This window comes from Molothrus ater, chromosome 33, assembly GCF_012460135.2.
Source record: "Molothrus ater isolate BHLD 08-10-18 breed brown headed cowbird chromosome 33, BPBGC_Mater_1.1, whole genome shotgun sequence".
Taxonomy (NCBI): Eukaryota; Metazoa; Chordata; class Aves; order Passeriformes; family Icteridae; genus Molothrus; species Molothrus ater.
Window position 1 is genome coordinate 1,116,895 of NC_071660.1, and position 23,816 is coordinate 1,140,710.

A 23,816-nucleotide genomic window follows, 5' to 3' on the forward strand; every position below is an offset into this window, starting at 1 on the left:
TGCAAGCAGAGGGTATTGTTTTATCAAAAGGGGATTACCTTCAGCTGGCCACAGCATTGTTTTCCCGTTATTCAGTAACTAAGGGATCTCAAAGCTTGCTTTCATTTCAATCTTGCTTACAGTTTCTATATTCTCAAAATCTTTTGCCAGACAATCATATTTATAAGGCTTTCCTGTTTCATCTTCCCCAACTAGAGTGTTTGAGATTGCTTAAAAATCAGTGGCAAGGGCATGAGCAAAAGTCAGATTTCATGTTTAGCAACAAAGCACAATAAATTTATTGGCAAGATTCACTCTACTGCCTACAGGACAGCTAAGGCACAAGGGAAAACAAGTAACAACAAAACCAAACAAAATCCAGTCAATCAAAACAGAAATGCACTGAGAACTCTCTAAGAGAGTATGAGTGGATGTGTGTTGTGTTTAGGTGCATGGGACAAAAGACAGTTTGGGCAGGGATTAAAAGGAACAAGGCCTAAAAGTTAACAACACTGAGCAGCACTTCAAATTCTACCTTAATTTATAACCTAACTTATACCTTACGGCTAGCAATTCAACAGAGCAATAACACTCAGCATTTAACCTAACTTACAGCTATAACTTCCACATTCTATTTAGAAACGTAACAGAAAAACAACACTTAACTTATAACTTACATTTAACAACTGAGCAAAAGAACAATACTTAGCAGCATTTAAGTAAGTTCATAACTATAACTGAACCTTGCTTACAGGCCTAACTTAGATATCCAAGGTACTTACACATCTAAGAAAGCATTATTTCTCCCAGATTTCCTATGGCATATGTGCAGGAGCACACACACAAACAGAAACAGTCAGTGCAAGCAAGGTATCTGTGAAAAATTCCCCTCGGAGGTCACGGAGATCCTCCCTTCAGATGCTTTGGCATCTCCCGCTGTGTGAAGGTTGGGGCCTTGAGGAGTGAGGGTGTCAGCCCAGGACACGTTTCAGTGATCCTGCAGGCAGAGCAAACCCAAGGGTTTGCTGGCTCTGAGAGGCCCCCTCAGAGGGAGACTGAGGGTCACAGCCCACAGTGGCCCAGGAGAGCTCAAAGGGTCTCCTTTTGGACCTCTATTGATAGGGCCACAAGAGAGTGGGCTTCAGTCACAAGGATGTTTCATCCCAGCCACAGTTTGGCTTGGCACTTCCTCTAAAAGTGTGAGAAAGGAATGTTGTACCATTCAGGCAAGAGGAATATTTTCCAAGGCTGGCCATAAGGAAAACAGGAGCCTTTTAGCAGTTCCTGGGAGCGGACAATATTTCTGATAAGCTTGGAAAGAGCAAAACCCAGGTGCTGTTTCCAAGGACAAGACCTAACAAGCATTTCTCAGATCACACTGCAGCCTGGAAAGGAGGAGGGGGCAATGCACCACCACACTGGGATCTCAGGGGTGCCCATGGCCTGGGTGATGCTGCCTGATGTCAGCCACCCACCAAAGCCACTCTGTCCCTGCCTCCCACAGCTGCACAAGGCAGAGAATATTTAACCAAGAGTTCCTGTTTAAGACGGGGAGAGATCCCTTACTAAATACCAAAATGGGCATCAGAGACCCAGCCTGGGCACAGGGAGGGAATTTATTACCAACCAAATCACACCAGGACAAGGAGAGGGGAAAGAAATTTCTCCAACACCTTCCCTCCGCACAACAGGATCTTGAGGACCATGAATAACCAGAGCTCTGCCCAACGGGGGTCACTGGGCATCATCCAATGCTGCTCCTTCCATGGAGAATGGAGCTGGTGCAGTGCACGAAGCTCTTCCCACACTCAGGGCCTCTCCCTGGCGTGGATGTGCTGGTGCCTCATGAGGTGGAAGTTGCGGTTAAAGCCCTTCCCACATTCCAAGCACCTGTAGGGCCGTTCCCCAGTGTGGGTTGTCTGGTGGTGGATGTGGTCTGGAGCTATGACTGAAGCTCTTCCCACATTCCCCACATTCATAGGGTCAATCCCCAGTGTGGATTCTCTGGTGCTTAATGAGGTCGGGGCTCCAGCTGAAGCTCTTCCCACATTCCAAGCATTCATACGGCCATTCACGTTTGCCGGTGTGGATCTTTTGGTGGTTGATAATGTGAGAGCTCTGTCTGAAGCTCTTCCCACATTCCTCACATTTGTAGGGCCGTTCCCCAGTGTGGGTCTTGAGGTGTTTGTTGAGGTTGGAGTTCCGGTTGAAGCTCTTCCCACATTCCTCACACTTACCGGGCCATTTCCCAGTGTGAATGTTCTGGTGCTGGATCAGGTCGGAGCTCGTGCTTAAGCTCTTCCCACACTCCCCACACTTGTAGGGCTTCTCCCCGGTGTGGATGCCACGATGGCTGACCAGGTGGGAGCTGCAGCTGAAGCCCTTCCCGCAGTCGGGGCAGTGGAAAGGCCTCTCCCCTGTATGTGTTGGCTGATGTTGCAGGAGTTTCTTGGTGGTCCGAAACCTCTTCCCACACTCGGGACACTCGTAGGGCTTCTCCCCAGTGTGGATGCGCCAGTGGACATTTAGGCTGGAGCTCCGTCTAAAGCTCTTCCCACACTCCAAGCCCTTGTAGGGCCATTCCCCGGTGTGGCAGCACAGGTGCCTGATGAGGTGGAAGTTGCAATTAAAATGCTTCCCACATTTCAAGCACTCGTAGGGCCTTTCCCCAGTGTGGGTTGTTTGGTGCCGGATGAGTCTGGAGCTCAGGCTGAAGCTTTTCCCACATTCCCTACACTCATAGGGCCGTTCCCCAGTGTGGATCTTGTGGTGCTTGTTGAGGTCCGAGCTCCACCTGAAGCTCTTCCCACGTTCCATGCACTCATAGGGCTTTTCCCTACTGTGGATCACCCGGTGCCGAGTCAGGTGGGAGCTCTGTCTGAAGCTCTTCCCACAATCCAAGCAGGTGTAGGGTCGTTCTTCAGTGTGGATCACCTGGTGCCGGATCAGGTTGGAGCTCTGGATGAAACCCTTCCCACATTCCAAGCACCTGTAAGGCTTCTCCCCACCATGAGGCTTCTCCACCAGCTCTGAGCTCTGGCTGGATCTCCGGCCGCCTTCCTGGCTCAGGGAGGCTCTTTCCTCCTCACAGCTCCCTGGGCTGGGTTTGCAGCCCCTCCTCATGTGGAATCTCCAGGGCTTTTCCTCCTCTTCCAGCCGGCCACAGCTTGGGAATGACAAATCCTGGTTTGAGAGGAAAAACAAGGGCTGAGTGCCTTGGCATGGGAGTTTCTACTGCCCAAGTCCATCTCAGGAAGTCACTGGGCATGTTGTGTCCCTAAAACTCTTTAAACTACCAAGATTCAGCCCAAAAAATCCTCCCAGGAGTTCCCCCTCTGTGATCTTCACACTTTGATGTTTCATGGGTCCCCCTTCCTGTGCTGATGGGGGTCCTGTGACTCTTGCTGTCCTCCCTCTCCAGGGTCTCGCTTAGGGATGATCCGGCGATCCCACAGGCCCCTGCCCTCGCTCTGCCTGCAGCGACCACCTGCGCCCCTCCCCATCCCCCAGGAAAAAACCCCAAGCCGCTGTGGACCCCCATTATCCACCAAGGGGCATTTGCGGTTTAGCCTGGGGCTCCTCCAAGGTCCAAATAGCCACAACCCCCAGAAAACCCGCCAAGAACCCCCCGCTATATCTGGGGCGAACTTCCCCTCCCAACTCGCCCGCAGCATACGGGGGGAGTGGGGACATGCTCCAGGGGCCGAAGCTGCTGCGGACGCAGCGGGCTCTGGGACCGAGAATTCCCGGCTCTTCCTTTTCCGTTTTCTGCTCCTCCTCTTCTTCTCTCCCTCTTCTTCCTCCCGCTGCTCTCCCGTCTCTTTCTCCACTGCTCCTCCCGCTCCTCCTCGTTCGTAACGCCGCCTCAGCGGGGCTGGGGGGACACGGGACCCCCCCAAAGTCAGCGGAGCGGGGACGGAGCGGGGGGTCCCGGCCGGGCCCGAGCCTACGGGGAGGGGCTGCGGCCGCCGCCGGCTCAGGAGCTCTGTGGGCAGAGAAAAGGGGGTGACACCGGGCTGGGGGGAGCACACACACTCTGGGGGATGGGGGACACGACCCCCAGAACCCCCCCTCACCTGCTTGCACAAGTGGAAGCTGAGCCCCAGCGCCAGGAAGACGAAGCCCAACACGGAGACCCCGATCCCCGTCAGCATCTTGGGGGAGCTTTCGGTGACTGCTCGTGGGCAGGATCCCGAAACGGCGGCGGCTGCCCCGAAGGGTCCGGGACGGAATGTGACAGGCTGGGATGGACTGGGGCAGACTGGGACACCAGGATATACCTGGGCCAGGACACCAGGGTATACCAGCGGGACCAGATTTTGGGCACCAGGGATCATACTGGGATATACTGGGACCAAAATTGAGGGCTACTGCAAACATGCTGAGGGCAACTGGGTGTTTCTGGGATATAGTGGGCATGATTGGGATCATACTGGGACTGACTGGAGCCATAGTAGTGGTGAAAAGGCACAATTGGAGTAATGCAGGAGGCAGCTGGGATCCTATTGGGAGCAGCTGGCCCATGCTGGAGTCATACTGGGACTGACAGGGTCATACTTGGAGTGACTGGTGTAGTACTGAGAGTGTCTGGAACCATAGTAGTGGTGAAAAAGCACAATTGGAATAATGCAGGAGGCAACTGGGATCACACTGGGAGCAACTGGTCCATGTTGTAATAGCGGGACTGACAGTGTCATACTTGGAGTGACTGAAATAATGTATCTGTGATTATCTGGGTGTGACTGGGATCATACTGGGGCTGACTGGACTCACACTGGGATCATGCTAGGAGGAACTGGGGCCATGATGTGGGCAAATGACATTCTAGGAGTGACTGGGACTGACTGGGCTCATACTGGAAGTGACTGGGGCCATACTGGACTCCTACTGGGAGGGACTGAGATTGGAAGGAACTATACAGGGCCGAACTGGGAGAAACTGGGACCATGTTTGGGACAACTGGGATCTTATTAGGAGTGACTGGAAACATAAAAGCTTGAATGGAGTTTCTATCCCGTGACATTCCTGGGGAGCAGTGGCAGCTCCACGCCCCCAGCCTGGGGGGTCAGAGCAGGGGGAACTTCTGGCAGCACCTTCAGGACACAGCTGAGGGCTGGGGGGCTCCTCCCCTGACTTCATTTTCTCTCCCCAATTCAAATCATCCCCTCCCATTCAAATCCCCTCCATTTACATTTTCTCCCCACAATAAAAGTTTCCTCACCCCAGTTAAACTTTTCTGCCTAATTAGGCTCTGAGCCCCCTCCCCACCCCCGGCTCCTCCCAGCAGGACCCGGCTGGGACCTTCTGGAAAGAGTGGAAAGAGTTAAAAAATTCATTATTATTTTCTTGGTTTCTGGGGGATTTTCCTGTGGCTTTCCTGCAAAAAGCCCTTCCTTTCCGGGTGAAGACTAAGGGATCCCCTCAGGCTCCACTCCCTTTCCAGTCCCTTTTCCAGCTCTTTTCCTCAACTGACCCAAATCTGCAGATTTTGGGGACTGGGAGGGGTCGCTCTGCTCGGGAGTCTTGGAGGTGTCCCCAGGGAGACCCCGAGGCCCCAGCGCAGTTCCCTCCGGCCCCTTGGAGCATTTGGAATCTCCAACTCTCAGCCAGTACTCCCCCTGGGATTCAATCCCCCCTGCAGGGTTTTCCCGCAGACCAGCTTTATTTCCAGAGGGTTTTGTGGTTTCCCTTGGAGCCAGGCCCTGGTGGCACCGGAGCGGCCACGGGTGAGAGGGTAAATAGACAATAAACACGGGATTATAGAAAAAAAAAAAAAGAAAAAGCAAAGAAGTTAAACGTATCTAAAATAAAATAAAATAAAATAAAATAAAATAAAATAAAATAAAATAAAATAAAATAAACTCCGAAAAATAAAAAGTAACGGCAGAGCTTTTTCTGCTGGGACTTTGGGTTTTTTGTCCACGTTTCAAGCTGGTTCTGAGCCAGAAACCAGTGACTGGGAGAGACATTGCTGCTGAAGGGCCTGATATTGCCAAAACTAAAGTGCCGAGTATCAAGTAACACCTTGAGATTACGAAAGTCTCAGCATCCACCTTGGATTTCCTCGTTTCAAGATGAAAGCTCAGCTCCACATGGGGCCGGTCCCTGCTCTGTCCAGCGGGGTCCCCCCAACCCGTGCGGTCCCTCCTGGGCTCGGCCCTGAGGTTCGTGCGGGGCAGGAGCGGCACAAGGAGCGGTGGCAGGGGCTCAATCCCGTCCGGAGGAAGAAGAGGAAGAAGAGGAAGAAGAAGGGGCTGGGGCCGCCTGCGGTGTCCGATCGCCGTGGAACAGCGGCGGGCGGGGCCCTTTGATGCCAATTTCCTGTCACAGCCCCGCCCTGAGGTGCTGACTCAGGGTCTTGCGCTTGATGCCTTGGGGCGGATTCCAGTGAAAGGACTTAGAAGGACTGGTTTGTATAAAACCAGAAATGTTTATAAAAGGCACGAGCCCTGCTGAGCTTTGCAGCCCAGGAAATCCCATTTGGGAGAGTTTTGCTCTCTGTTCATGACGTGGTTTGAGCGCAGCAGAGAGCAGAGCCAGGAAACGTCGCCGCCCATTTGTGCAGGCGGTTGTTGTGCAGCGACAGTGGCTTCCACATCCGCCCCCGCAGGCTCCCGCATCCCCCACCTGAGCATCTCTCCCGGCCCCCAGGTCAGAATTTGATGGCTTCCCTCTGACAGATCCAGTGCGAAGCCGAGCCGCAGTCCTGAGGAATGATTCTGTTGTCACTAACTGCCCCACAATCGCCAGGTTGCTCCCTGGGATCCACCTGAAACCTGCAGGTGCAGGAGGGAGCCCGGGTCACCCCTGGGCGTCCCTCGGGGGACAGGAGGGTGCCCCCATTGGCCCCAGAGCTGCCTCCGGTGCTCGCCGGGGCCGGTCCAGGCGGGAGCCGTTCAGCCACGCCCGGCCCGTCCGGCCGCGGGCACTGAGAGCCCGATCCAGAGGTAGCGCAGGGCTTCTGCAGGGTTTCATTCAGGAGTTCCTGGGGGAGAGGAAGAAGTGGTGACACTGATGGGCCATGGATAGTACCCCCAAAATGGGCTCTGTCATCCACGCCCGGGGCAGCCCCATGGCCCCCACGGCAGCTCCAAGGCTCCTCCAGCCGGGATGGAACGTGGCACGGGGAGCAGGGGAAGGGACGGGGCTGCCGGCGCCAGGGGAACACGAGGGACACCGGGGGCACTTCACAAGCATTTAATGCAAAAGATAAAATCATAAGGAAGGCAAAAGGAACAGCACCTGCGTCACCATAGCACAGGGCCACACGAGGACATGTCCCACTGGAGTGCGGTGACGCTGGCCGGATGCTGGGCACCCACCAAAGCCGCTCTCTCACTGCCCTCCACAGCCGGACAGAGGAGACAAAATGTAACCAAGGGTTCAGGAGTTGAGATAAGGACCGGGAGAGATCCCGCATCAAACATCATCATGGGCAGAACAGGCTCAAAACTGGATTTATGAGTTGAATTTATTGGTTACAAACTGGGGACTAATAGAAGTAGTAGACTAGTAGAAGTAGATGAAAACCCCTTCAAAACACCTTCCCCCACCATTCCCTCCTTCCAGCTCTACCTCCTACTTCAACAGTCCAGGGAGACAGGGAATGGGGCCATGCTCAGTTCATGCCCCGTGGCTTCTCCCTCTGCTCAGGGACAGGAATCATTTCCCTGCTCACTACTGGAGTGCCTCCCATAGGAAAGTTCCACAGGAACTTCTCCAACCTGAGTCCATCCCATGGGGCACAGCCCCCCTCAAACTGCTACACTGTGGGTTACTCTGCCACAGGGTCAGTCCTTCCAGGACAGGCTGCTCCAGCGGGGCCCCTCTGGCCACGGGGTCACAGCCTCCTCTCAGACATCCTGGTGCTCCAGGGGGCTGCTCCAAGGGCTGCAGGGGGATCTCTGCATCCCCATGGATCTGCAGGGGCCATCAGTCTGCAATTCCCACTCTCAGTCTGCATCCCAACGGATGTTTCTGCCCCTACGTTCATCCAGATGCCCATGAGGAGACAGGAAAATGTGGAGCACCCCCAGCCTGGACCACAGATCACCAGGGCTCTGCCCAACAGGGATCACCGGGGATCATCCAACGCGGATCCTCCCTTGGGGGATGGAGCTGGAGCAGCGCACGAAGCTCTTCCTGCACGTGGGGCACTCGCAGGGCTTCCCTTAGTGGTGCCTCTGTTGGTGTTTGGTCAAGTAAGAGCTCTTGGTGAAGCTCTTCCCACACTCCCCACACTTGTGGGGCTTCTCCCCAGTGTGGATGCGCCGGTGGATGGTGAGGGAGGAGCTGCGTTTGAAACTCTTCCCACAGTCGGGGCAGCAGAAGGGCCTCTCCTCAGTGTGTATTGGCTGATGATGGAGGAGATGGGCCCGGAGCCGAAATCTCTTCCCACACTCAGGACACTCATGGGGCCTCTGCCCGGTGTGGATCCTCTGGTGGCGGCTGAGGTAGGACATGAGCTTGAACCTCTTCCCACAGTCCTCACACTGGTAGGGCCGTTCCTCAGAGTGCAGGCGCTGGTGGTTGATGAGGTTGGAGTAGTCACTGAAGCTCTTCAGACATTTTCTGCACGTGTAGGGCCGTTCCCCTGTGTGAATTATCCGGTGGCGAATCAGACAAAAGCTATCGCTGAAGCTCTTCTCACATTCCAAGCATTTATAGGGCCGTTCCCCAGTATGGACCTTCTGGTGGCTGAGCAGGCTGGACTTGTGGCTGAAGCTCTTCCCACATTCCAAACATTCATAAGGTTGCTCTCCAGTGTGAATTCTCTGGTGGTGAATCAGGGCAAACCTCTCATTGAAGCTTTTCCCACACTCCAAGCACTCATAGGGCTTTTCCCCTCTATGGATCCTCCGGTGCTTGGTCAGATTGGAGCTCCAGCTGAAGCTCTGCCCACACTCCAAGCACTCATAGGGCTTTTCCCCAGTGTGGATCCTCTGGTGCTGGAACAGGCTGGAGCTACACTTGAAGCTCTTCCCACACTCCAAGCACTCATAGGGCTTTTCCCCAGTGTGGATCCTCTGGTGCTGGAACAGGCTGGAGCTACACTTGAAGCTCTTCCCACATTCCCCACACTTGTGGGGCCATTCGCTTGTATGGATCACCTGGTGTTTCTTCAGACAGGAGTTGTAGCTGTAGCTCTTCCCACATTCCAAGCACTTGTGGGGCTTCTCCCCACCATGAGGCTTCTCCACCAGCTCTGAGCTCTGGCTGGATCTCCGGCCGCCTTCCTGGCTCAGGGGGACTCTTTCCTCCTCACAGCTCCCTAGGCTGGGTTTGCAGCTCCTCCTCGTGCGGAATCTCCAGGGCTTTTCCTCCTCCTGCATCTGGCCACAGCTTGGGAATAAAAAATCCTGGTTTAGGTGAAAAAACAAGATGAGAGTGCCTTGGGATGGGGGTTTCTACTGCCCAAGAACATCTCAGGAAGTCACTGGGTGTTTTGTGTTCATAGAAGTCTTCAAACTACCAAGATTCAGCCCAAAAACCCCTCCCAGGAGTTCCCCCCCCCCCCTGTGATCTTCACACTTTGATGTTTCGCGGGTCCCCTTTCCCGTGCTGATGGGGATCCCCTGGCTCCTGCTGTCCCCCCTCTCTAGGGTCTCGCTTAGGGATGATCCGGCGATCCCACAGGCCCCTGCCCGCGCTCTGCCGGCAGCGACCACCTGCGCCCCCTTCCTTCCAAAAACCCCCAACCGGTCGTGGGCCCTCATTATCCACCAACGGGCATTTGCGGTTTACCTTTGGAATTCTCCTCTAAATATCCACCCCCCAAAAAAGCCCGCCAGGAACTCCCCGATATATTTGGGGCAAGCCCCCCCTCCCAGCTCACCTGCGAGATGAAGAGGGGGAGGGAGAGTAGGCGCTCCCGGGGCCTGCAGGGCCGCACACTCAACGGGGAGCACACCTCGAACGTTCTTCTTCTTCCTCCTCCTCTTCCTGCTCCTCCTCTTCCTCTCTCCCTCCTCTTCTCCCCGCTCCTCCTCCATCTTTCCTCCCATTCGTCCTCCTCTTGCTAATCCCGCCTCCTTCTCCTCTTCCTCTAATCCCGGCCCTTCTCAAGCTCCTTTGTCTTCCCGCCTCCTTCTCCTCCATCTCTTCTCGTGCTCCCCCTGGGCCCAGCGCCCGCGCTTTGTCCTCATGTCGGCTTCCACCTGTGCAAGAAGGTGACGGGGGTTTGGTTCCCGGGGGTCGTGTCCCCCCTCCCCGGAGCGTGTGCGCTCCCGCCGGGGCCCCCAGCCCGGTGTCACCCCCTTTTCTCTGCCCACAGAGCTCCTGAGCCGGCGGCGGCCGCAGCCCCTCCCCGTGGGCTCGGGCCCGGCCGGGAGCCCCCGCTCCGTCCCCGCTCTGATTTTGGGGCGTTCGTGTGTCCCCTCAGGCCAGCTGGAGCTCTGCCCCCACCCGGCTGCTCCCAGTGTTCCCAATAAAACTTCCCAGTTAAACCCAGTCCAGTTTTTTGGGGGGACTCGGGGGACCCCGCGGGGACTCGAGATTAGGAGGGGGCAGAACCGACACCGGGATGGATCGGGAATGGGGACCCCCGTGTGTCCCCCTGTGTATCCCCGCTGTGGGGGGCCTTGATAGGAACCCCAGCAGGGCACCCAGCGAACCCCGAAAGGCGCCAAGACCCTCCTAAGTCGCCCCACAGGCCCCAAGGACCCCCAAACCCCACAGAAAAATTCTACCGAAAAAAAAATCTGCGGAAAGCAGTCAGTCAGAGAAGGCGTTGAACATTTTTTTATTAAAACAGGGCGCTGGGCGCTGATGACTCCCCAGATGACAGGCCGGGCCCCAGAGCCCAGCGCTGCCCCAGCCCGACCTGCCCCAGCTCCATCCCGCCTCCTCCCGGGGGAAGCGACGGCGTTGAGATAAGGAGGGGGCAAGGCCCGGCGGGAGCAGGGGAAGGGATGGAGGAGGAGGAGGAAGGCAGAGGAAGGAACGGGAGAAGGACCAGAAAGAAGAGAAGGAGGTGGAATTGGGAAGGAGGGGAAGCGGGAGGAGACGGCGGAGGAGGAGTCCCCATCCCAAGGTGCTAACCCCTTGTTTTTCCTCTCAAATTAGGATTTGTCAATCCCAAACTGTAGCCGGATGGAGGAGGAGGAAAAGCCCCAGAGATCCCGCACAAGGAGTGGCTGCAAACCCAGCCCAGGAAGCTGCAGGGAGGAAAGAGCCCCCCTGAGCCAGGAAGGCGGCCGGAGATCCAGCCAGAGCTCAGAGCTGGTGGAGAAGCCTCATGGCAGGGAGAAGCCACACAAGTGCTTGGAATGTGGGAAGGGTTTCATCCAGAGCTCCCACCTGACACAGCACCAGATGATTCACAGTGGGGAAAAGCCCTATGAGTGCTTGGAATGTGGGAAGAGCTGAAGCTGGAGCTCCGACCTCATTAAGCACCAGAGGATCCACACTGGGGATTGACCCTATGAATGTGGGGAATGTGGGAAAAGCTTCAGCCACAGCTCCAGACCACATCCACCACCAGACAACCCACACTGGGGAACGGCCCTACAGGTGCTTGGAATGTGGGAAGGGCTTTAACCGCAACTTCCACCTCATGAGGCACCAGCACATCCACGCCAGGGAGAGGCCCTGAGTGTGGGAAGAGCTTCGTGCACTGCACCAGCTCCATTCTCCATGGAAGGATCAGCATTGGATGATGCCCAGTGACCCCCGTTGGGCAGAGCTCTGGTTATTCATGGTCCTCAAGATCCTGTTGTGCGGAGGGAAGGTGTTGGAGAAATTTCTTTCCCCTCTCCTTGTCCTGGTGTGATTTGGTTGGTAATAAATTCCCTCCCTGTGCCCAGGCTGGGTCTCTGATGCCCATTTTGGTATTTAGTAAGGGATCTCTCCCCGTCTTAAACAGGAACTCTTGGTTAAATATTCTCTGCCTTGTGCAGCTGTGGGAGGCAGGGACAGAGTGGCTTTGGTGGGTGGCTGACATCAGGCAGCATCACCCAGGCCATGGGCACCCCTGAGATCCCAGTGTGGTGGTGCATTGCCCCCTCCTCCTTTCCAGGCTGCAGTGTGATCTGAGAAATGCTTGTTAGGTCTTGTCCTTGGAAACAGCACCTGGGTTTTGCTCTTTCCAAGCTTATCAGAAATATTGTCCGCTCCCAGGAACTGCTAAAAGGCTCCTGTTTTATTATGGCCAGCCTTGGAAAATATTCCTCTTGCCTGAATGGCACAACATTCCTTTCTCACACTTTTAGAGGAAGTGCCAAGCCAAACTGTGGCTGGGATGAAACATCCTTGTGACTGAAGCCCACTCTCTTGTGGCCCTATCAATAGAGGTCCAAAAGGAGACCCTTTGAGCTCTCCTGGGCCACTGTGGGCTGTGACCCTCAGTCTCCCTCTGAGGGGGCCTCTCAGAGCCAGCAAACCCTTGGGTTTGCTCTGCCTGCAAGATCACTGAAACGTGTCCTGGGCTGACACCCTCACTCCTCAAGGCCCCAACCTTCACACAGCAGGAGATGCAAAAGCATCTGAAGGGAGGATTTCCATGACCTCCGAGGGGAATTTTTCACAGATACCTTGCTTGCACTGACTGTTTCTGTTTGTGTGTGTGCTCCTGCACATATGCCATAGGAAATCTGGGAGAAATAATGCTTTCTTAGATGTGTAAGTACCTTGGATATCTAAGTTAGGCCTGTAAGCAAGGTTCAGTTATAGTTATGAACTTACTTAAATGCTGCTAAGTATTGTTCTTTTGCTCAGTTGTTAAATGTAAGTTATAAGTTAAGTGTTGTTTTTCTGTTACGTTTCTAAATAGAATGTGGAAGTTATAGCTGTAAGTTAGGTTAAATGCTGAGTGTTATTGCTCTGTTGAATTGCTAGCCGTAAGGTATAAGTTAGGTTATAAATTAAGGTAGAATTTGAAGTGCTGCTCAGTGTTGTTAACTTTTAGGCCTTGTTCCTTTTAATCCCTGCCCAAACTGTCTTTTGTCCCATGCACCTAAACACAACACACATCCACTCATACTCTCTTAGAGAGTTCTCAGTGCATTTCTGTTTTGATTGACTGGATTTTGTTTGGTTTTGTTGTTACTTGTTTTCCCTTGTGCCTTAGCTGTCCTGTAGGCAGTAGAGTGAATCTTGCCAATAAATTTATTGTGCTTTGTTGCTAAACATGAAATCTGACTTTTGCTCATGCCCTTGCCACTGATTTTTAAGCAATCTCAAACACTCTAGTTGGGGAAGATGAAACAGGAAAGCCTTATAAATATGATTGTCTGGCAAAAGATTTTGAGAATATAGAAACTGTAAGCAAGATTGAAATGAAAGCAAGCTTTGAGATCCCTTAGTTACTGAATAACGGGAAAACAATGCTGTGGCCAGCTGAAGGTAATCCCCTTTTGATAAAACAATACCCTCTGCTTGCAGACAGGTCCAAGGGTCGGAGCAGACCCTGCCAGCTTGGCAGAAGGGGTCCAAAGAGGAGTTTTAGGGTTTAAAAGGAAACACATTATGGTAATGTAATGATTCTTATCGGCTGTATGTAAATGCTCTAGGATTTGTATATTGTACTAGATTGGTTAGTGAGAATCAGAATATTCAACACAGAAGAAGATTTATTGTATTGTAACAGGAACCTCACTCTCTTACCCCTTTTACTCTTTTGCCTCTCTTACTCTCTTACCGTCTCATCCTCTCTACCCCTCTCTTCTCTCAGGCCTGCTCTGATCTGTGGCTGGCAGCTCCAAGCAGGGCCCTGCCCCCAGGCCCTTTGCAATAAACCACAAGTTCCACAACCTGGCTGCAGAGATCTCTCGTCTCCATCCGTCCTGACCATCCTACCCCCCAACGCTCCTACAACTCTGATTCATGACTGCCCCACCATGTCTCACATCACCGAGGGCCCTGACACGGGCCCGTGTCACAAAGGGCCACACCCGGCACCCAGCAGCAGAGGGACAGACTGGAAGGGGCACGGAGCAGCCCCGGCCTTGTGGCCTTGCAGCCCCTGCGGTGCCCAGAGTCCTGGCAGGCTTTGGCCACGGTGCCAGCGACAGCCGCAGCCCCGCCCTGCAGAGCCCCGGGGCTGCAGCCCGGGCTGTTGGGGGAGCAGGAATTGGCCGGCCGGACGTGCCGGGGCCGTGCGGGCAGTGGCTCCGTGTCCCGCGGGAGGCCGGGGCCGAGGGGGGTCCCTCAGGGCTCTGCCGGGGCACCGGCGCTCGGCCCTGCCTCGCTCAGGGACACCCGGGGGCACCGAGCGCAGCCTGGGCGCCTTGGCAGGGCACGGGGAGCTGAGCGGGGCAGGGGCAGCACGGAAACACCGAGTGCCTGCCCGGGGCACAGCCGGGGAGAGCCGGGCTGGAGAGCCGAGAGAGGCTGCTCAGAGCTGGCCCGGGGACTCGGGCACCTGGGAGACAGAGCCCGGCTCTGAGCTGACTCTGAGCCTGAGAACACCTGAGAAATGACAGCACGTTTTTCTAGACACACTTCATTATTCTGTATTTTCTCAATGTGAGTTTTTATGAGGGAACATTTTTTACATCCATTTTACAATATTTTCTCCCTTTAAAATGAGATTAATCACTTTTTGTTATATATCCGGAGGGATGGGCTGGGAAAGGTTGTGGGTAATGGAGTTTTTTATTCAATGTATTTTCAAAACTGAGATGTCACAAGTCCAGACTTTGACTCCAACAGCAGTGTCTGGTTCCAGACTGCTCTGCTTTTCACGGTGAGATCCCAGTTCTTTCAAATCCAGCAGTCAAAGCCCTTGAAACACGGAAAAGCTGGGAGTCAGGTTAAAGCCCTTGGAGGGTTTGCTCTGTCCGTACATTCCCCATCTCCCCTGGTGTCCGTTCAGCCTCTCCACTCCTGTCCTGGTGCACATTGCTGTATCCAGAGTTCAGTACGTGCTTTTATAGATAGATAGATAGATAGAGAACTGTAATTATTGTATATGCAATTGTCTCGGAGTGAGTTGCTGTGATGGCACATTCCATGCTTTGTGCCCAAAGAATGGTTATTGTGTCTTTAACCCCCGGGAGCCGGGACGGGCCGTGTGTGGGGCCGGGGCGGGAGCGGCTCCTTGTTCGCTGCGCGGGCGTTTTGAAGCCTCGCTGCTCGGGTTTTCCGCGGCTCTCTCTGTGCCCCGTGGTTTTCTGTGTGGCTGAAAAGCTTTTTTGGGCCAGGCAAAGAAAGGATTTTCCCTTTCCTTGGTTGGGAGAGGCTGCAGCGCGAGCCTCGGAGTGCCTGGAGGAACTGAGCAGCGGCTGTGCCGCAGCCCGGGGGCTCCGCGCGGGCAGGAGCGGAGCGGCGCCGCTGCCGCCCAAAGCCGCTGCGAGCCGGGCCGAGCCGGGAGAGAAAACAGCCCGAGGCTGCAGCGCCGCTGCTTCAGCTGCCGGGACCGTGCCCGCGGAGCCCGGCTGGGGAGGAGCCCAACGCCGGGCGAGCCCCGGGCTTTCATCTCCTTCGGGACGGCCCCTGGTCGGCTTTTCCCCTGCGGGAGAAGCCGGTGCCGCCTGTACCCCGTGTCGCGAGCGGTGATTTCTCTGGCATTTTGGGTCTTTCATCCCAGAGTGTGTGGGGGGACTAAGGGCTGACAATTTAATATCTAGCAGTTGTTTACTTTTAAAAATTAATATTCTTGCCTTGTGGGCATTCTGTTTGTTAATAAACTGTCGGAGTTGTTTTTTTTTTTTTGTTGTTGTTTTTTTAAATTTCACTTATTAGCATTCATATCCTGTTGGTGGAAAGGGATAATTGGAACCCTGTAGAGGGGACAACACTCACTCCAGAGTGTCCTCTTTTAAATCGTCTCTCAAGCTGAGACACCCTACAAGTGCTTGCAATGTGGAATGAGCTACAGCCAGAGCTCCCACCTGGTCTGGCATCAGGAGATCCAAACCAAGGAACATCCCTGCTGGGGCTTGGAATGTGGGAAGAGCTTCAGCAAGAACTCCCACCGCATTAAGGACCACAAGATCCACACTGGGGAGAGGCCCTACAGGCTTGGGGAGTGCGGGAAGGGCTTCTCACAGAGCTCTCACTTGACCCAACACCAACGGAGGCGCCACTAAGGGAAGCCCTGTGAGTGCCTCGAGTGCAGGAAGAGCTTTGTGCGCTGCTCCAGCTCCATCCCCCATGGGAGGATCCGTGTCGGATGATCCCCAGTGACCCCATTTGGGCAGAGCCCTGGTGTTCTGTGATCCTGGGGATCTGTGTTCAGTGGGAAGAAGGTGTTGGAGAGATATCTTTCCCTTCTCCTTGTGCTGCTGTGATATGGTTGGTAATAAACTCACTCTCTGTGCCCAGGCCGGGTCTCTTGTGCCCATGCTGGTGCTCAGGGCAGGATCTCTCCCATTCCTTCTCAGCTTCTGGGCCTTTCCTTGTATTTCCTCTCCCTGTGCAGCTGCAGAGGGCAGGGATGGAGCAGTTTTGGTGGCTCCCGGCATTCTGGCAGGACCAGCCCAGCTCCGGGGTTCCGAGGGGCTTGTGGGGCTTCCCCCGCAGGAGGAGGGCGTCCCCCCTTCTGCAGCCCCAGCCCTCAGGCAGCACTCAGCCAAGCAGAGAATGCCCTCAGCTGGGGCCTCATTTATGGGCACACCTGAGTCCCTGGACATCTCCATCCCCATTCTGGGGCGCATCCGAGTTCTTGGATATCTGGGACTCCATTTTTTGGAATGTATTGCGTTTGTATGAACTGGTTGTGGTAGTGGGGCGGGCTCTGAGAGAAGCTGCTGGAAGTGTCCTCAGTGTCCAGCAGAGCAATTCCCTGGTGGTTCTAAAGACGGAGGTGCTGGATGCAGAGTTCTCCCCACAGTCCCTGGACCAGCCCCCTGGTGCAGGGGGGTGCCTGAGAGGTGGCTGTGACCCCGTGGGAACCCCGTGGCCGGAGGGGCTCCCGCTGGAGCTGCCTGTCCTGGCAGGACTGACCCTGTGGCACAGTGGCCCCGGGGCTGCAGTCGGGTGAGGGGGGTGCTGCCCATGGGATGGACTCACATCAGAGCCGGGCACTGATGGGGTTTGGGTTTCTCAGGGGGTGACAGCCAAGGGTGACTGAGATGACAAAGGGCTGGCTGCTGGCTCTGGCACAGCCCTGAAATCGTTTAGGAAGCGCAGGGGTGCAGGGCTCCGGCAGTCTGGGGTGTCGGGTGCTTCACTCCTGGATTTTCCTGCCCGCAGCTCCTGGGGCATAGAGAGGGGCCCGAGCATGTCCCCTCATAACCTCCCTGGGAATCACCCCAGAGCCCTCAGCCTTCCTTGTGACCGTCCCCGCGGCCTCCTCTCCGTTCCAGTGGCTCCCGTGGCTCTCCCAGTCCATTCCCAGTCACTCCCAGTGCCCCCCCGCGTGTCCGTCTCAGCCGCGCGTTGTGCTGCCGCGCCTCAGCCAATCAGAGCGCGGATCTCTGATGACTCATCAGTTGCCGGGCACACCCGCAGCCCCCAGTGCCCCGCTCTGGACTCGGCCTCCCAGTGCCGCGCACGCCATTCCCAGTTCCTCCCAGTGCCGCCCCCTCAGTGTCCACAAACTCCCTCCCAGTCACTTTCATCTCTTTCCCAGTTCAATACCAGTCCATTCCCAGTACTTCTAATTTCCCTCCGAGACCTTCACCCATTCTCTCAGTGCTCCACAGTTCTCGAAGTGCACTCCCAGTCCCTCTCAAGGCCATTCCACCCCTCCCCTCTCTCTCCCAGTTTCCCCCAGCTGATCCCAGTGTGTCCCCGCTCTCTCCCAGTGCCCCCCAGCGTGTCCATCTCGCTGGTGCCCCCTTCGAGCTCCCAGCCCGGTCCCGGCTGCCTGCTCTGCTCCGTGATGGATTTCTACCCTGCTGCCATCCAGGTGAGGTGGTTCCAGGGCCAGCAGGAGCTCTGTGTTGGCTACTGATGTGGTCCCCAATGGGGACTGGACCTACCAGCTCCTGGTGCTGCTGGAAACCCCCCTCAGTGTGGGGTCACCTCCAGCTGCCAGGCTGCACGTCAGCCTGGAGCAGCCCCTGAGCCGGCACTGGGGCACGGCCCGGCCCCAAAGTGGGCACTGGGGAGGCTGAGAGGGAACGGGAGGGATTCTGCCCTGAGCACCAGCATGGGCACAACAGACCCAGCCTGGGCACACGGAGGGAATTTATTACCAACCAAATCACAGCAGCACAAGGAGAAGGGAAAGAAATCTCTCTAACACCTTCCCCACACCCAGCAGGGATCATCAGGATCATGGATCACCAGGGCTCTGCCCAAATGGGGTCACTGGGGATCATCAACCGTGGATGCTCCATGGGGGGTGGAGCTGGAACAGCGCACTAAGCTCTTCCCACACTCGGGGCACTCCCAGGGCCTCTCCCCAGTGTGCAGGCGCCAGTTCAGGAGGGTGGAGTTGTGCTTGAAGCCCTTCCCACAGTCAGGGCAGCAGAAGGGCCTCTCCTCTCTGTGAATGCGCTGGTGCAGGAGGAGACGGGATGGCCTCAGAAACCTCTTCCCACACTGGGGACACTCGAAGGGCCTCTCCCCAGCGTGCAGCATCTGGTGCTCCCTCAGGCTGGAGCTCCGCACGAAGCTCTTCCCACATTCCAGGCAGGTGTGAGGCCGTTCCCCAGTATGGATCTTGCTGTGGCTGATGAGGTTGCAGCTCTTGCTGAAGCCCTTCCCACATTCCCCACACTTGTAGGGCTTTTCCCCTGTGTGGATCACCTGGTGCTCCCTCAGATGGGAGCTGTACCTGAAACCCTTCCCACATTACAAGCACTTGTGGGGCCTCTCTCCAGCCTGAGGCTTCTCCACCAGCTCTGAGCTCTGGCTGGATCTCCGGCCGCCTTCCTGGCTCAGGGGGGCTCCTTCCTCCTCAAACCTCGCTGGGCTGGGTTTGCAGCCCCTCCTCGTGCGGGATCTCTGGGGCTTTTTCTTCTCCATCTGTCCACAGCTTGGGAATGACAAATCCTGGTTTGGGGGGAAAAAACAAGGGGTGAGAGCCTTGGGCTGGGGGTTCCTCCTGCAGAGGACCACCTCTGGAAGTCTCCAGGGATTCTGAGTTCAAAAAAATCTGCAAAGCACCAAGATATAGCTCCCAAAATGACCCTCATAGGAGATCTGCCCCTCTTGTCTCTTCAGTCTGGGGTTTGGTGGTTTCTCTTCCTTGAGCTGATGGGAGTCCCGTGGCTCCTGGAGCTCCCCCTCTCTGGAGTCTTGCATACAGATGACTCAGGGGATTTTGAGGGTCCCAGGGCTCCGTTCTCCCCTGATTCTCTGCTCCAGGATTCCACAGATCCCAGGGGTCCCCACACCCCAGGCCCCTCCCTCCCCCCTTCAGGCTGCTGGGTCTCACCCGAGTCTGGAACCACCCCTCTCACCTTTTCCCACTCCAGAGGTCTTGAGGTTCCACTCCACTGATCTTCTGGGGGGGTCCCAAGACCGATGTCCTCTCCCTACCAGTACCTGGTGATTGCCATGAGGACCCCTAATTATCCCCAAAAGGAGGATCAGCTTTGGGGTCCTGCAAGATCCATATATACCCACAAAAAACCAAACCCTCTCAGGGACCACCAAGATATTTGGGTCTTGATTCTGGAATCTGCCAACTCCAAACACTTCCCTTAGAACAACCTCTCTTCTGGAGGACTCCCTGATACATTTGGGGTGAGCTCCCCCTCCTTAGTCACCAGCAGGATGGAAACTTGTGCTTCTCCTTCTGCTCCTCCTTCTCCTCTCCCCCTCCCCTCCTCCTCTGTGACCAACCCAGATCCCCCTTTCCCACCTCCCTCTGCCCCACACTGAAAAAGCATCACCGGCTGCTGGGTGGGGGGAACCAGCCCAAGGAGCTCCCAAAAGATGGACAGGGAGTTTGGGGAACCCCCCAGTGTGGATCCATCCCCTCCCACAGCCCTGGGGAATTGCTCCAGGGATTGAGTGATGGGGACACAAAGGGACCACCACAGGAACCCCTTTTCTGCTGTTTCCCCTCCCGCTATCCACCACTCCTATCCTTTGTCTATCATCCCCTCTAAATCCCAGCTCCCCTCTGGCTCAGTTTAGGGCTGACCCTCCCCTGTCCCTCAAAGTTCTGGTGTCCTAAATGCCCTTTTATGGCTTCTCCCCCATTTTCCCATCGTGTTGAACAGAATGAAATGAAAGTGTCTTTACAAACATATGGTGTGAATCTCCTTTGAGGTAGATAAGGAAGTGACAGGAGAAACCATCAGTTTCAGAAATTGTTATTAATCAACAGGAAATGCTGCTCAGCCAAGGTCCTGCTAAATTCCTGAACTTTGTGGAGGAGAACAAAGATTTAGCAGAACTGTGAATATTGTATTTTATACAAAAGGGGAGATCGTTGAGGTGGTTTGCACATTCTCCCAGAGGTAATTCGGGACACGGACACCCAGGGGGGCAATGAGGGAAGTGGAGAAGGGATTTGGACAACAGGGGATGGATGGTGTTGGTGTGCTGGGAAGGGATTGGGTGAAGGGGAGTGTGCAGGAATATGGTTAAGGCGAAAAGCTGCAGGAGGAATCTATGTGGTAAGAAAAATGATGACGAAAAAGAGGAGGAAGAGAAAAATACTGAGGACAGGGATGTTTTTCAGCAGAGTCTTATCCTCAACATTTGCCAGCTGATCATTTGTATCCCCGGTTTCCCGGAGAGGAAAACAAGGAGGTCAGGGTTTCAGGGGGTTTCTCTGTGGGGGGCAGCGGCAGCACCGGGCGCAGAGGTGCGGGACCGGGAGCACGGGCTGGGGGCCTGGGGGGAGCTGCGGGGCCGGGCCGGGGCTGTGGGGCAGCCGGGGCTCAGCGCCGGGCGCTGCCTGACCCCACCAGCCCCGGGCAGGGCCGGCAGTGGCCCCCGGCCCCCAGGAGGCTGCGGGACGCCCCGGCCGCTGCCCGGCCCCGTGGAGCTGCCGGCCCTGCCCGCCGGGGGGGCGCCTTTGGACACTGCGGCAGGACAGGGAGCGGCTCTGGGATACGGGCTGGGGAGGGCACCCTGAGCACAGGGACGAGGAGCAAGGAACACCTGGGAAATGTGCATTATACATGGAAGGATCGAGATTTTCTTTTAAGGATTTTGTTGGGATCACTGGAGAAACGAATGATTTTGCAGAAAGCTCAGCAGCTCTCAGAGGATGAGCACCCACAGGCACTGAGGGGGGCTGCAGGAGGGGCAGAAGAAGGCCCTGCAGCACTTGGGCACAAAGGCCCAGCAGGTGAATGCAAGAAGGGAGCAGCAAAAGGCCAAGCTGAAGGCAAAGGCCAGGGCAGAGCTCCTACAGCCCCTGAGGGATCAACCCCAGGGCCCAAGGGGGCCCCAGCACCCAGGGCACGGGCTCGGCCACAAGCACCCGGCAGAGGCATTGCCCTCCTCGGCAGGGGACAGCCCACCCAAACAGCCCCTGGCAAGGAATCAGGGCTCCAGCTGCAGGGCACAAGGACACTGCAAGCACAGACAGCAGCACCCTCAGGACCAGCAAGTCCACCCCTTGATGGACATGGATTGGCAGGGCTGTCACAGCTCCCATCACACTAGGGACCCTCCACACTGGAGCCCTTGAGAACATTCAGCTCGGTCTGCATTGAGAGGAGGCCTCCCCTGATGGACACAGGGGCCTCTCAATCCACTCTGAATCTCAGATGCAAGGGGGGAAAATTGTCAAAAAGTTGTTTGATCATTCAGGGGCTAAGTGGGAAAGATGAGCAGGTGTGTTTTCTTCAACCACTATCAGTAGATGTGGGAGATAGATTTGAAATGCATGGGTTTCTACTTCCTCCTAATTGTGATTATCATTTACTGGGAAGGGATTCAATGGCTAATGTGGAAATACAGATTTGTATTCTAAAAGGTAAAACAGAGGCTAATGATGTATCTTGGTATCAGATGAGTGGCAAGGCCTGTGCTAAACTGAGCCCTGAAGTGTGGGCAGCCCCAGGAAAACACAGACAATTTAATATGGAGCCTCTCCAAATTACTTTGAAGCAACCAGGACAAGAAGTGTCTAAAAGCAACACCCTGTTCCAAGGGTGGGAAAGAAGGAAGGGCTCACAGCCTGGTACTGAGTCCCTGTTCAAGGCAGGGCTTTTGGAGCCAGGGATGTCTCCCTACAACACTCCTATCCTGCCAGTCAACAACCTGGATGGATGGACAGGAGGAGGAAAACAGAATCTTCAAGTATTAAAGTGAAGATTAACTGAGGCTGCTGGCCTGGGCCTTCCAGACAGGGAATAAGAATTTGAATTGTATGTTAAACAGGGCCGTGCCAAAGGAATCCTTCTGCTAAAACGCTTAACCCAGTGGCCAGAGAGTGGCCTCATTGTCTGCACAATTGTGCAGCCCCGGCCCCACTGGGAACTGAGGCCTGAAAACTGATAACAGCAGGAACTCTCATTGTTCAAGTCTGGCATCAAGGTAAAGCTTGGATAACCAAAAGAGCCTCTAAATGGATGAGCAGGGCACGGTTATTACAGTATGAAACTTGTTCAGTGGCACCAGGAGGATTTAGAACGGAGGACAGGGGAAGAGTTTAACCCAGCCTCCTGTTTGAACAGCCTGGAGAGGGGCTGGCAAGAAACCCAGGACTGCACTCAAGGGACAGAGCTCCCGACCCAGGCTGAGAGAGACTGATGAGACACATCCACCTTGGGACTTTGCTGTTGCCAACACCCAGCCAGGACATCGGCTCCTGCCTAAGGAGTGCAAAGCAGCACCACTGGTGGCCAAGGGGCCCATGCCAAGTGTCCCTGAGGCCAGAAACAGCCGCCAGCACAGCTGAACACGGGGGGACCCCTCAGCCTGGCCTCAGGGGCTCTGAAGCCCCGGAGATTTGCACTTCCCGCCTGCAGCAGGACCATGGGAGCCGCCCCCGAGCCTGCCCTGAAGGCAACGCAGCAGCAGCCAGGGCTCCACAGCGGGCCAAGCCCCTGGGCCTGCCCACAGATCCTCTGCTCAAACCCTGGGAAATCCTGGCCACCCTCCTCTGGCACCTCCAGCCACTGCGGCCAAGCCTTGCTGCCACTGCTGCAGCTTCAGCGCTGGCTGGGCCTGCACTGCCACAGCTGCTGGGGAGCACCACGGCACAATTCCACTCTGGGGCTCACTCACACCCACACTCTGGGCTGACTGCGACTGCATTGCTGCAAAATATAGCAAGTTTATGTCTTCTAAATCTTATTTCTCTACTCAGGCTTGGTTTGTCTTTGCCTTGGGGAAAGAAATTTTAAAGGTTTTATTTAAGGGGTGTTACACCACTCAATGGAGATGAGTTCAACATCTCCACAGACTGGGAATAGCCCAAAAGACACCCACAGAGATAACGACCAGCAACAAAACATCAACGCCCAGCAGCAAACAGCAACCAACAGCTACCCCAGACACTGCCCCCGCACAGCTGGAGACACCTGGTCTGGAAAAGGCTGAGAAGGAAATCCAGGAGTGTGGAGCTAATTAACATCAGAAGCAAAGAAATTCGGGTCCTATAGGAAACCAAATGCTTCTAAGATCCCGGCAACTTGGAAGCAATGAACAATAAACAATTAGAATGGCTTTTGGATGGTAAAAAGTTAAGGATAAATCTAGTAAAACCCACGTGTCATGGAAAGATTTTTCTCTGCACACCTGGGCTATGTGTGAATGAAATGATTTCTGTTGCACACCCTGGACAGAATCAATTATTGCCTTGATTCTCTAACACTAGAAATATTGTTGAAGAATTTTGGTTCTTCTTGCAGTTTTGGTGACAAGATTACACGATTAGAATGTTTTTTCTTAATAATCCCACTTTTATATTGCCAGTTAGATTAGGGGTGTTGGGCCAGGGGTGTGAGAGTCAGTTTTTAGTCGTAGGAGAAGAAGTAGAAAAAATCTTTATGGCTTTGCATTTTTTTTGCATATGTGTGTGTGTGGCTGTTGTG

The 23,816-nt window shown here is 55.1% G+C and overlaps 1 long non-coding RNA gene and 2 pseudogenes across 1 annotated transcript; 2 read left to right on the forward strand and 1 right to left on the reverse strand.

Moving 5' to 3' along the window:
- Window positions 1-254: 254 nt before the first annotated feature.
- On the reverse strand, window positions 255-9,901 carry LOC118700777 (zinc finger protein 850-like; annotated as a pseudogene).
- A 173-nt stretch (window positions 9,902-10,074) lies between these two features.
- LOC118700749 (uncharacterized) lies at window positions 10,075-13,104 on the forward strand. The gene is made up of 2 exons (XR_008509009.1): window positions 10,075-10,148; window positions 11,044-13,104. It is a non-coding gene; the product is annotated as an uncharacterized LOC118700749 (long non-coding RNA).
- A 2,681-nt stretch (window positions 13,105-15,785) lies between these two features.
- The window catches only part of LOC118700747 (zinc finger protein 850-like), a 32,884-nt pseudogene continuing 24,853 nt past the window's right edge, over window positions 15,786-23,816 (forward strand).